Below are 11,713 nucleotides of genomic sequence, written 5' to 3' on the forward strand. Positions count from 1 at the left end.
TTCAACTGTATTCAGTCTGGCAGACAAATTTCCTTCACCAGCCACAGACTTAATGAATGTGTATTTGTAGCCAGTCTAGGACACAGCACATTTAGGTTGATGTTTTTACTGATACAAAGATTATTAACACTGGGACCCAGGCCATGATCACATACATTATGGTGACAACTTCTCTATACTGAAATGACAGTGTTAAAAATGAAAGCTACTGCCACCATTCTACCATTACTGTAAAGTCCTTTAAAAATTTTCCATTTAGGAAAAGCATAAGTGCAAAGGGTACAACTTTGCCTTCAAAACTGATTCATGATAGGAATGCACTGTTAGCAAATAGCATTCTAGTGCTAGATCTCCGCAGGATGTCATTCTGTGTCAGGGATCCTATTCGGCTGAACCTCATGGATTCTAAATAGCATATGCCATAAAGAAAACTAGCTTTAAAAGCCTGGTGGTTTGATTGTAAGACATAAATTCATCATTTAAAAGAAAAAATGGCATAATTTTACATTATAAAGTTTAACAAGAAAAACATTCTCTATGCTGACAAACTACTTACTTCCTAAATCCCACGGTCAACGTTTTTTGTTGTTTTTTTTAAAGTGACTGCATTTTATTTCTAAACATGTACATTTTACCTCCCTCACTAGATAAACCATATTTGATTCCATTTTAGAAATTATTTCTAAAAATCAGAATGCAAATAAAGATGTAGCCACTGACGATACAAGAAAGTGAAGACACTTAACTACATAGATAATAATTTTTACTAATTAATGTGTATTTGTAAAACCATGAAAGCAAACCCCTACACCTTACTAATGACAAACAAGTGTTTACAAAAGCCTTCAAAATTAAGAGTTCCTGTCTAAAAATATTGCCCTGCATTAATAATACAAGTTTTTCATAGATTATATCAATTATTAGTAAGATGTCATATACTACCATTTATAGCCACTTTATGCCACCTGTCTGGTAAGAAGTTTAGTAATAAAACATATAAGCCCTTATTTAAGATGAAAAGGCTATTTGTACAAATCACTTCACTTTGGCAACTCCATGAAGTTTGAAGACAAATCAGCTTTGTGGTACTAAAAGATTACAAATACACACAAATCACTAAACATATTTTTTTACTACAGTATGAGTGACATGCCTGTGTTACAACAATCACCTGTATAATCATAAATGCCTCATAGTATTTTGAGCATACACTCCTATAATGAGACTGTCTTCAGTTTTGCTTATTGAAGCAACCTTTAAAGAATGGTAAAGCAGGCATCGCCCTTATCCAGTGAAGAAAAGACTAACAAAAATATTCTGTCACTAGACAACTTGTCTGCCATTTACTTTATTCACTAAGCTTGCACAAACTAAAAAGTACAGCATTTTTTCTACAAATCTGCAATAACCGCACTTTTATGCCAATTGATAAACCTCCTTCCCTATGGAAATAACTGGTCACAGAGGCTAATAAGCACTGGACATCTTTTGTTCTATTTATTTCACTAATATCACCAAAAATATATGATCAACATATATAAAATATCCCTCAATGCACTACAGAACCGTAAATGTTTATTTCTTTTGTTAGGTTATGTTATATTTGATCATGTGTGAACAATTAAAGTGGTCTAATTAGGGCTAAAAGTATTCATTGGTTGCCTGCAACTTCTCAGGCAACTAAGTATATTTGAAAGAAGAAATGACTTGTCTTGTTTTATTTTGAAATCTTCATCTCCTTACACTTTCTTCCTGGTGTAATAAAAAGGACAGCACCACAGTATCAGGCAAAGTGTAATACATTAAGCCACATCCAGGATTTACCTTAGGGGTGCAATCTTGTTGAAAGACAAAAGACAACTCTTTATTTCAGCTCCATGTCTAGTTAGTTTTTGTTAAAAGAACAAGCTCTTTCAGGCTCAATTATACAGAGTAACTAGCTTTTCAGCATACATTTACACACTGCTGCTCTGTAAAGGCTGAGACACAATTTTGTTTTAATGCACAATATAAAATTGTTTTAAAGCTCCACGTATATAAGCAGGAAGCCTAAGCAACAGAAAAAAAAAACTAAAATGGTATTTTACTGTCCAAAGATTATGGAAACTACATGAAAAAAAGATTTGTTTTCTCCTAGGACTATAACAGTTGTAGTGAGTATATACAAGAAAAACAAAACACAAGCAGATCTTATATGGAACATAATTCAAATACTGTGTGAACCTTAGTGTACAGTGGGACAGAAAGCATCTTCTATTGTACAAAACAGTGCAAAAGAACACACAAACTTTGTTGCTGTAATACAAACAAGTTAAATGAAGCAAATGCAATAATTGTGCTTCCTTCTAAAAGGTATATGTCCAGGGAGGATGATTAATATTATATATAAACACAGAATCCCCTAATGTGTCCAGAGGAATTGCTACAGTGACTGATCTGCATTTTAATTCTTCAGTGCATTATTTATCAAAAAGGTGAAACCTTTTTCCAACAAGTTCAGGCATTTCATTCTGGAAAACTGTACTTAATTTTCATTTCAACAGCACCAAAAGATGGTTACTGAGGCGGCTGAGGATAGCCAGGGGTATTAAATACCAAACAATCAAGATCGCTTCTAAATAATACACACAGCAGACTGTGAGGCACAAACTGACACACGCAGGCACGCCGAAATGCTGAACGCGGAGCTCTGATAACTACGTGCCAGTTATTGAATAAGAAACCTTATTCTGTAAACAATCCCACTCTAGATTTAGTACGTTTCATGGAGACGAGGGATGTTTTGATCGGCTCTACCCTAGACTGCAGGCGCACCAGCTTTCCAATCGCTTTAGGGATCCATGCGGGGTAAGAAGTGTTGCATTACGTTGCAACGTTACAAGGAAATTAATCAGGACGCTTCCTTGAAAAGGAGTTTTTCAATCCGCCCTCCAGAACGAAGCCGATTGAACGTGTCTCTATCGTATTTTACAAGCTCTGGGCTTTCCCCTCCAAACTCGACTGATTCCAGAGTGCCTGTGCCCATGAACCGGATTTCCCTCCAGTTGCTCATGCCCCCCCTTCCCCCAACTCTGGAAGTATTTGTTGTATAAACTCCGCCAAACACGTTCACTTTGCAAAGGCTCCAGCAAGCCCCCAAACCCAAATCAATACGTTACTCTCCTGGCGGATTATGCATAAAGGGGCCGCGACGCGCCACGCCCACCACGACCCAACTCTGCCATTGTTAGCATCATGACTGTTTGCACCAGGCAAACTTTCCGATTGTGGCTTGAAGTGCACCGAAAAGTGCACGAGGAAAGGAGACTTGAAGTGCAGGCTCCAGCGTGTGGGCAAAAGGAGGAAGTCCCAGGCCAGGCTGTATTAAAGGCGGAGTGAGAAACGTCTCTCCTCCGCCCCCCTCCCCCTCCCTTGTCTTGGCCGAGACTTTGGCAGCCCTGCAAACCGTGGGTAACCCTGCTAATCTGCTGGCAGATGTTGTCCATCATACTCAGCACTAAGTAAACAATGCAGAGCCCTGCAAAACAAAAGATTTCCACTTCACCTCATTTAACGTCTTTCACTTATTCTCTGGCTGCACCAGGGGAGCTTCTTGGAAAGGGGAGATTTGAAGAGGACGAGAGAAGCAATTTAAAGATTTGTCATTCTCCCTTCCTCTCCGCCCCCCGAACAAATATATATATATATATATATATATGCACTACCTCTGGTGGCTTGAACTCGCTCTCTGGCTTCAGCCACTGGCCCATATTTGTCCCTGCGTGCTCCGAAGTCTGCATCACATACATGCATGATCAATCGCAGGGCATTACGCACACAGAGCGATGTTTCAAGCCAAGACAATAATCAGCACAATAACACACCGAACGCGCGCACACACCCCTGGCACGGGGAAATATTTTTCACACACCACCACCACCACCACCCCCCCCCCCCGTCGGTTCTAATTGGATCTGGTAGTTTTGCATCCTCCAGCAACTAGACCTGCAAACATCCCCGCCTCCGTACATTTGTAAATAGATCTGTATAGCAAGGGGCGCTCTCCAGGCGGATTAAAGCCGGGTTGGGGAGGGAGGGGGGAGTGGGATATGACCAAAGATGTCCTCAGATTTCAGGCTTCCCTTGTCCTTTTTTCCCCCCCGCTCTGTGTGGCGCAGTGAGGCGAAAACACATGGACACCACCACGGGCACAAACATTAAGACTGCAGGTAGGGAGAGAGCGCACACCAACCCAGCCCTTCATTGCAAATATCCTGCCCCCCGCTTCCCCCTTACCTCTGCCTTGGCTCCAAATATCCACAGGGAGCAAAGCCCCCCAGCTAGGAGCAGCAGCAGCCTTCTCCTCTCAGCGCCGCATCTCTCCCTTTATCGATCGCCTCCTCTCTCTCGCTCTCTCCAGGGCTCTTGCTGCCTGAGATCCACCTTAAAATGACACACACACACACACACACACACAAACTTAATCCCCTCCTCCTCCGAGCTGCTGCTCCAAGTGGGGATGGGGGCAGCCGCAGCCCCGGGAAAGAATCTTTCGCAGGAGCGAGGAGGATGCGAATTTCAACTTGGCTCTTTAAAAAAAAAACAAAAAACCAAACACCCCAAAAGTCCTTGGCGGCTGCTCCAGCCGCGCGGCGCTGGGTGGAAGGGCTCAGCACTGGCCTCCCCGCCTCTCTGTGCGGAGTGGATGGGAAAGGTAGGGGCTCGCTCGCTCGCTTTTTTTTTTTTTTTTTTTTTTTTGGCAATAGGCGGGGTCTCTCTTTGCAAACCAATGACACAAACCCACATGGGCCGGCCTCGCCCCCTATAGATACTCTTCACTACAAATAGGCTCTCTCGGGGGATTAGTGGATCAGCTAAAGTGCAAACAGACGCAGCGAGAAAGAAAGGAGGGGAAGGAGAAAGGGGCGGGGGGCCACACGGAGGGAGCCGGCCTCTCTCTGCTGCACTTTTCTTCGCCCCCGCCCGCCCGCCCGAGACAAATGAAGTTGGAAACTAGGGGAAGTGGCCGAGTTGGGGAGGAGACAATAACAAGGGAAGCGCAGCGCCAGCGTGAGCCGAGAAAGGCTCGTCCCTGGCCGGGCAGCCCCGCGCTTCAGCACGGCTCCCCTTCCCTCCGGATCCCACCTCCTCCCAGCCACGTGGAATCGCGGGGTTCGGCCCTCGGCGGCTCCCCACGTGGAGCGGTTTGTGTGTGTCCTCAGCTCCCGGAGCCGCTGCCACGGCGCCGTCCCAGCTGCTGGCGCCCTCCCCGGTGGATCCGCAGGAGCGGAGGGCCTCCCTCCCGCCGCCACAAACACACATCGCCCGGAGATGGGGGATTCCCTCCTCCCAGCTGGCAGCCTCGGAGTCCTGGTGCTCTGGCAGTCCCCCTGCGCCGCCACATGTTGTCCGCCTTTGCCATCAACTCCCTTCTCCACCCCAGCAACGATTCCTCCGCTGGCGGAAATTTCCCTGCAGGAGGATGGACGCGCTCAGGCACACGGTGCGGACTATTTAGCACTGGTGGGTCGCAGCAGCCATAATAGCGTTAAGAAGGCGCTTTATTTACTAACCCTGTCTTTTCAGCGCAGATACTGCCCCCCTCGTTCCCCTGGGAGCTGACACGCCGTGTGTTCCTTGCCTGAGTTTGGGGGAAGGTTTATCCAAATTTGACTTAGCCAGTGTTTAGCCATTCAAGTGAGAAAAGAAGTGGTTGGCACCTTGCAAAATTGTTCAGACACTTTCATTGCCCGTAGATCACCGATAAATGTTTTGTTTTATAACTCCAGGCTTGGACCTCGTCCTAGATAAGGACAAGCATCTTTCACACGTTTGAAATAAATATCAGTATTTGACAGTTATATGCCACACTTACACATTGGGCTATGGGCAGTGCATGATTTGTCACTGACTTTTCACAAAAACATTGCAGAAAGATATCTGACTCAGGGATATAACTGGAGCTCATTACCCCACACAGAGCTCATACCATTTGAAATTGATGTTGTGGGGCCTGAGGATAAAGGCCACTAGACATGCTGAGCCCCTTCTGCTGACATCTTTGAAGACAGAGGAGGTGACACGTACACCCCCACCGAGCACCAAATTTGATATGAATATCATAATCACATCATGGTGTTTGTTTGAATGTGAGATAACAGGAGCGCACTCAAAAGGTGCATTTATTTGTGTTTGTATTCTCTATTATCCTGGAGGTTTGGGAATTACTGTTTTGACAGTCATTCTGCATCTGCTTGTAACAAGGATGTGGGCAGGTGGTGAGCCTCTAGCTTTCCTGGGTGTACATAGGAAAAGTATTTCTCATACTTTTCAATTTTAGAGAAAAAACAGATTCCTTTTCTGGTCAAATAAAAACCTTAAACCAGATCAATTGTCCATCACAATTAATAAAAATACTTTGAGTTTAGTATTTGAAATTACAAGGCAATGGCATAAAAATCTTAATTCTCGCCAGTAAATTGTAGGATTTTTCTAGGTTTTTACACCATACCCCTCATTGTGGTGTCTGAGCACTTGAAGTTGTGAATTACGGCCTTGGTCCTACAAGTGCTTGAATATGTGAGTATCTGGAATTCAGTGGAATTACAAATGTACTAAGTGTTTGGAGGAGGGGGGGCTGTATTCATATGCAAATAACAATTCAGTCTACTTGTGAAAGAACGCAAAAAAATCATACCATAAACTACAGATTCAAAATTACACTGGGTCCAACTGTGAACCTCCGAGTAGATTTGAAGTGAGATACCATTCTTGCCCCAGTACCCAATCCGGCACTCTTTGCTCTGGCAAAACTCCCATTGAAGAGAAGGCTCCAGCTGTTCAGAACGGAATTTCACAATGCGGACAACCTCAAGAACATAAATCCAAATACATCTCAGGTTTTTCATCATTAACAACTTTGCTAATTATCAAAGATATTTGGGACAGATCTTCAGCTGGTGTAAATTGTGGCACAACGAAGCTATGACAATTTACACCAGCTGAGGATTGCCCATTGTGTTTAAACACCTATTTTTTTTCATCCAGCATCACCATCTCTCCTTGCACACTTAATTCACATGTGTTTGTATTCATTTGTAAAGTACTATCTATGGTGCTGTAGGAATCAACAGTCATAAATAATACCGATTTTGTGACAAGCATAGGAACATATATTGAGGTCATAAAGGCAAAATAGTGATTTTGCTAGAGGAGCAACTCGATGCTAGGTTTTAAGAGCTACAGCTGTTATGCAAACACGTTTTCGAAATTAGCAAGGGAATATAGCAACTAGGGATGGAAAATAGTAAACAGTTAACCAGTAACCATTAGTCTTACTGGTTAACTCAGCCTAACCATTAACCTCCAACCCTGGGTGGGCCGGAGCAGCCCCAGCTATGCAGGCCTGCCGACCCCAATCCCCAGACCGCCGGAGCAGCCCCAGCCCCGTGGGCTGGCCCACCCCAGCCCTGCCGGCCAGAGCAGCAGACTTTTTAAACTATATTTACATCCCTAAGAGAAACCATCAGGGAAATCAATTGATTTTTCTATACAATATTTGTTCTTGCTATTAAACATTTTTCAGATTTTGCAACTGTGAAAGAATCTTTGTAATTAATCACTGGAGAAAGAGACGTATCTACAAAGCTTGAAATAAAAATCTCACAAATCAAATTCATCATCAGAGGAATGGTGAAGGAGTTATAAGTGAGACTTTTTAACATAATTGTTTTGTGAAAGAAAATAGGCTGGTGAAATACACTTAAGAATTACAAGTGTCGGTACTTACAGTGAGAATTACAGAGAGTTTGGTGTGCAAGGTTTATTTAGAGTTCTCTTTTGACTGTCAAGCAGGGTTCATTTCACTTGCTGGAATACTACTACGCACTGTAGCTGATGATGAGCCCTTGATATTCACTATTCTAGTCCAGTGTTGGGATTTAACTACTTACTAAGATCTAATAGAAAATCTGGAGTGACTATAGCAGTAATAGTTATATTTGATTAATTATAATTATTTTCAGTAAGTGATTACATGCCTCTCTTACAAATAACTTTGCTTTCTACTAACAGTGTACAGTATTCAGAAAGACCAGGATGTTCAAATATTGCTTCATGACCCATATGCTGGTTTCTAAGCAGCTGAATGCAAGTCACACACCATCAGCTGGGTACACAATCACACTTTCCCTCTACACTTCATTGACATGTCAGTCTGAGTGCAGCACCTCCTGTTACATTGGTGCTTTTCAAAATCTTGCAAGTAACTTAAAAAAATACAATCTGTGTTTCTAAAAAGACGTTGATTTGCAGACGCAAATATGGACCCTGATCTTGCAAAGATTTAAGCACATGGTTAATTTTATGCAGTGTGAGTAATCTTACTGATTTCAATGGGACTACTCAGAGTGCATAAAGTTAAGCATGTGCATAAGTCTTTGTAGATTTGGCATCAGGGTTTGTTGGATGTGATAAACGACCTATTTTACTGCTGTGAACACCTATATAATTTGAGGATTCTAAATGTATGTATGAACAGTCTGACATAAATTCTTCATAGTCTATAATGAGATGAAGATTATGCCTGCTGCCACTGGAAAGGTAATTTACTTTAGATTTTCAGTGTAATTTTGAATTTAACCTGTGATCTCAATATCACAATAATTTGGCCATTCTTAAATAAACAGATACTTCTGGTAGCCTATAATGAACACACACAGTAGGATTGGAATATGTTTGGAGGAGATGCAAAAATTTACTTAGAAATTTGTGGTCATAACCATTTATTTTTTTCCCATAAGAGGAATATTTGATTCTTTCCATGTTGATATACAAACTCATATCTATGATTTGTGTTAAACTGTTTGTAAGTGCAGGGACAGTCAGCAGGAATGTGAATTAATCAAGGTATTTCCCTAAAGAAATTACTGTATGTAAATTTGGAGATCCGAAAAATGAAACTGAAAAGTTTATTTATCCAACTAGGTAACCAATATTTAACAATAATTTATCAGACTTACCTTTTAAACATATTGCGCCAAATTCATCCTTCTATTCATAATTTCAGTGGATTTAAACCAGGGATGAATTTGTTCCATTAGATAAATATTTGGAAAACTATTCTAGACATAGTGTTATTGTAGCTGTGTTGGTTCCAGGATTTGAGAGACCAGCAGGGTGAGGTAATATCTTTTATTGGACCAACTTCTGTTAGTGAAGGAGACAAGCTTTCGAGCTCCACAAAGCTCTTCAGAAGAGTTTTATGAAGCCCAAAAACTTGTCTCTTTCACCAGCAGAAATTGGTTCAATAAAAGACATTACCTTTACCCACCTGGTCTCTCTCTTACTCTAGATGTAGGCATTTAGAAGATTAATTATCTTTCCTATGTTTTTGGTCTCATTACAGATTGACACTGGTGTAGTAACGTCATTGATTTCAGTTACTTTTGATTTATTCTAGTGCAAGATCAGAATCCGGCCATTAATGTCAACACTAGTAAAAGTGCAGCTTGTTTCAGTAAATTTGCTAACAGGGTGGTTCAGATCTGTCTTTATGCCATTTACCTTAAGCTTGTATCCAGTTCTGAAAGAGAGCCAGAGTGAGTAGGAAAATCTTTCTTTTACTAATAAGACACACTATATGCCATCTTATCCCATTAGTGATTTTCCCCTTCATTATTTAGTGTTGTGTCTGATTATCATAATGTCTCTGTTCACAAATCTAGAGCAAAACTCTTTACACATCTGGAGTTGCATAACATATAAGCAACAGCATTTAACTCAATATAAATAGATAATTATCATGTAAACAATAAGTTACATAGTGGCAGTATGAGGATGGGAGACGAGAAATAAGGGTGAATAGATTTGTCTCTTCTTTACTTTTTCAAAATCAAACTAAATCTTGGTCAGAATAAAGGAAGAACATGAAGGGAACATTGATAACTACTTTCAGCTACTTTCAATATTGTTCTCCCCTCCTTCAATGGAGTTATGCACAGTCAGTTTCTGGGGGTTAACTATTACTTAGTATGTTATGATGAAGAGAAATTGATATTTTAGAGGTGCCAGTAGGGCATTCCTTATAACGGCCCCAGGATTCTGGAATGCTCTTCTGCACCTGGTCCAAAATAACGTAGATGTGTTGACTTTCAGAGCACACCGAAGGACCCATTTGTTTCACCTGGCCTTTTAGGAACAATATGTGGACCAAGGTGCAGGCCAGTGTATGGGGGGGATAGTATTTGGTTATGTGCTGCTGCTTGGTAGAAATAATATGCTCATTGTATTGCATTCTGGTCTTGTAATTTTAAACAACAGGCAGCTCACTCAGCATATGTGTGGATGGGCCCTTTATATTGATTCTAAATCAATAGAAAATAAAAATAAATTTTAATAATCACTATCTTGTGGCATAGTAATAATACATTACTAGCGACTTCCACATAGTATGCATAAGGGATTATTGCACTAACTTTTCACCTCTGGGGACATGAGCTCATATCTGAGTATGATCTTTGGTGAAATGAGGCTGGTGGTGTGCAATACTTCCTTGGTAGATACAATGTAAATTTCCCTCTCCCTTTTCAGGGCATATGATATGGTAAGCAGTAAAGGAGAGACTTAGGCATGGAATCACAGGGAGGTTGAAGGCAGAGGTCTGTGTGGGGAGGTTTACATAGCAACTACTTACACAAAGAGTGCAATCCTTCAGTGTCATTAACACTGAAACATTAAACACATTCTAAAAGCAATAACATTAAAAAACCTCACATATATGATAAATACAATTTCATTCAATGGTACATTGGCCAATATGCTAGCAGTTATTCTGTGAAATAATTCCATTTTAATTATCATACTTATCACACTCGTTCAAGGACATCTGATATTTTTCATCAAATGTCCCTGTTATTCCCACTTGCCAAATTTATTCCCATTGAGAAAGAAAAAGACTTGCATGCTGAGAACTATTGAATTGAATCAGTGGTTAGAGAGGCAGGCAACACATATTACTTCTGCCTTAACTACAAACATTGAGGTCTGCATTGGTGGAAAATTCTCAAAGCCATTCCCTTTTGTAAACATGAGTAAAAGGACTGTCAACACCTGAGAAATGTCTCTTGACAATCCTGGCTTTTTTTGGTTGTTGTGCAAACAGGTTTCTGTGCTTTGTTTGTCTTCCATTTGTCTTGTATTTTTGTGCAAGACAAGACACGATAAAGGTCTTATAAAATGCACACGTACAGTTTGTGTACGTGTGCATTAATTTGGTCAATGTGAAAGCAGATTCATCCCAGAAATATCTAATGGTGCTGTTTAATCCTTCCAGGAAAATTATATGAATGGCTCTTGACTCAATCTATTTGGTTTAAAGTTTAAAGGGCAATTGAATGTACAATTTTGATAAACGTGCCAGGTGTTTCTAAACAAACAGTTATAGATAAACACATGTTCATGCCTCTCCCTCCATAAACCGTGGACTTCCTCAACTAGATGATCACAATGGTCCCTTCTGGCTTTGCAGTCTATGGAACATTAAACTTTCCTGTGTGCCAGTTTAGAACTGGTTAGGTAATAGAATGCTTTCATTGTACTTTAATATCTTAACGTGTTTATGCTCTGTAATCTCTAGTTCTGCCTTTGTGATTGTTTTATAAATTAGTCACTGAGACATTTGTAGCTTGTTAATATAAAACTGATACAAAAAATTTCATACAATGACAGCAACAAA

General features: G+C 40.9%; 1 protein-coding gene across 1 annotated transcript in view; it reads right to left on the bottom strand.

Moving 5' to 3' along the window:
* The window catches only part of CTBP2 (C-terminal binding protein 2), a 238,671-nt gene extending 234,106 nt beyond the window's left edge, over window positions 1–4,565 (bottom strand). The window contains exon 1 of the mRNA XM_065407217.1: window positions 4,276–4,565. The gene's annotated coding sequence lies outside the window, so the exon portion shown is untranslated. The remainder of the gene's footprint in view (window positions 1–4,275) is intronic.
* Between the last annotated feature and the right edge of the window lie 7,148 nt (window positions 4,566–11,713).

The sequence above is a fragment of the Emys orbicularis genome, chromosome 7, assembly GCF_028017835.1.
Source record: "Emys orbicularis isolate rEmyOrb1 chromosome 7, rEmyOrb1.hap1, whole genome shotgun sequence".
Taxonomy (NCBI): Eukaryota; Metazoa; Chordata; order Testudines; family Emydidae; genus Emys; species Emys orbicularis.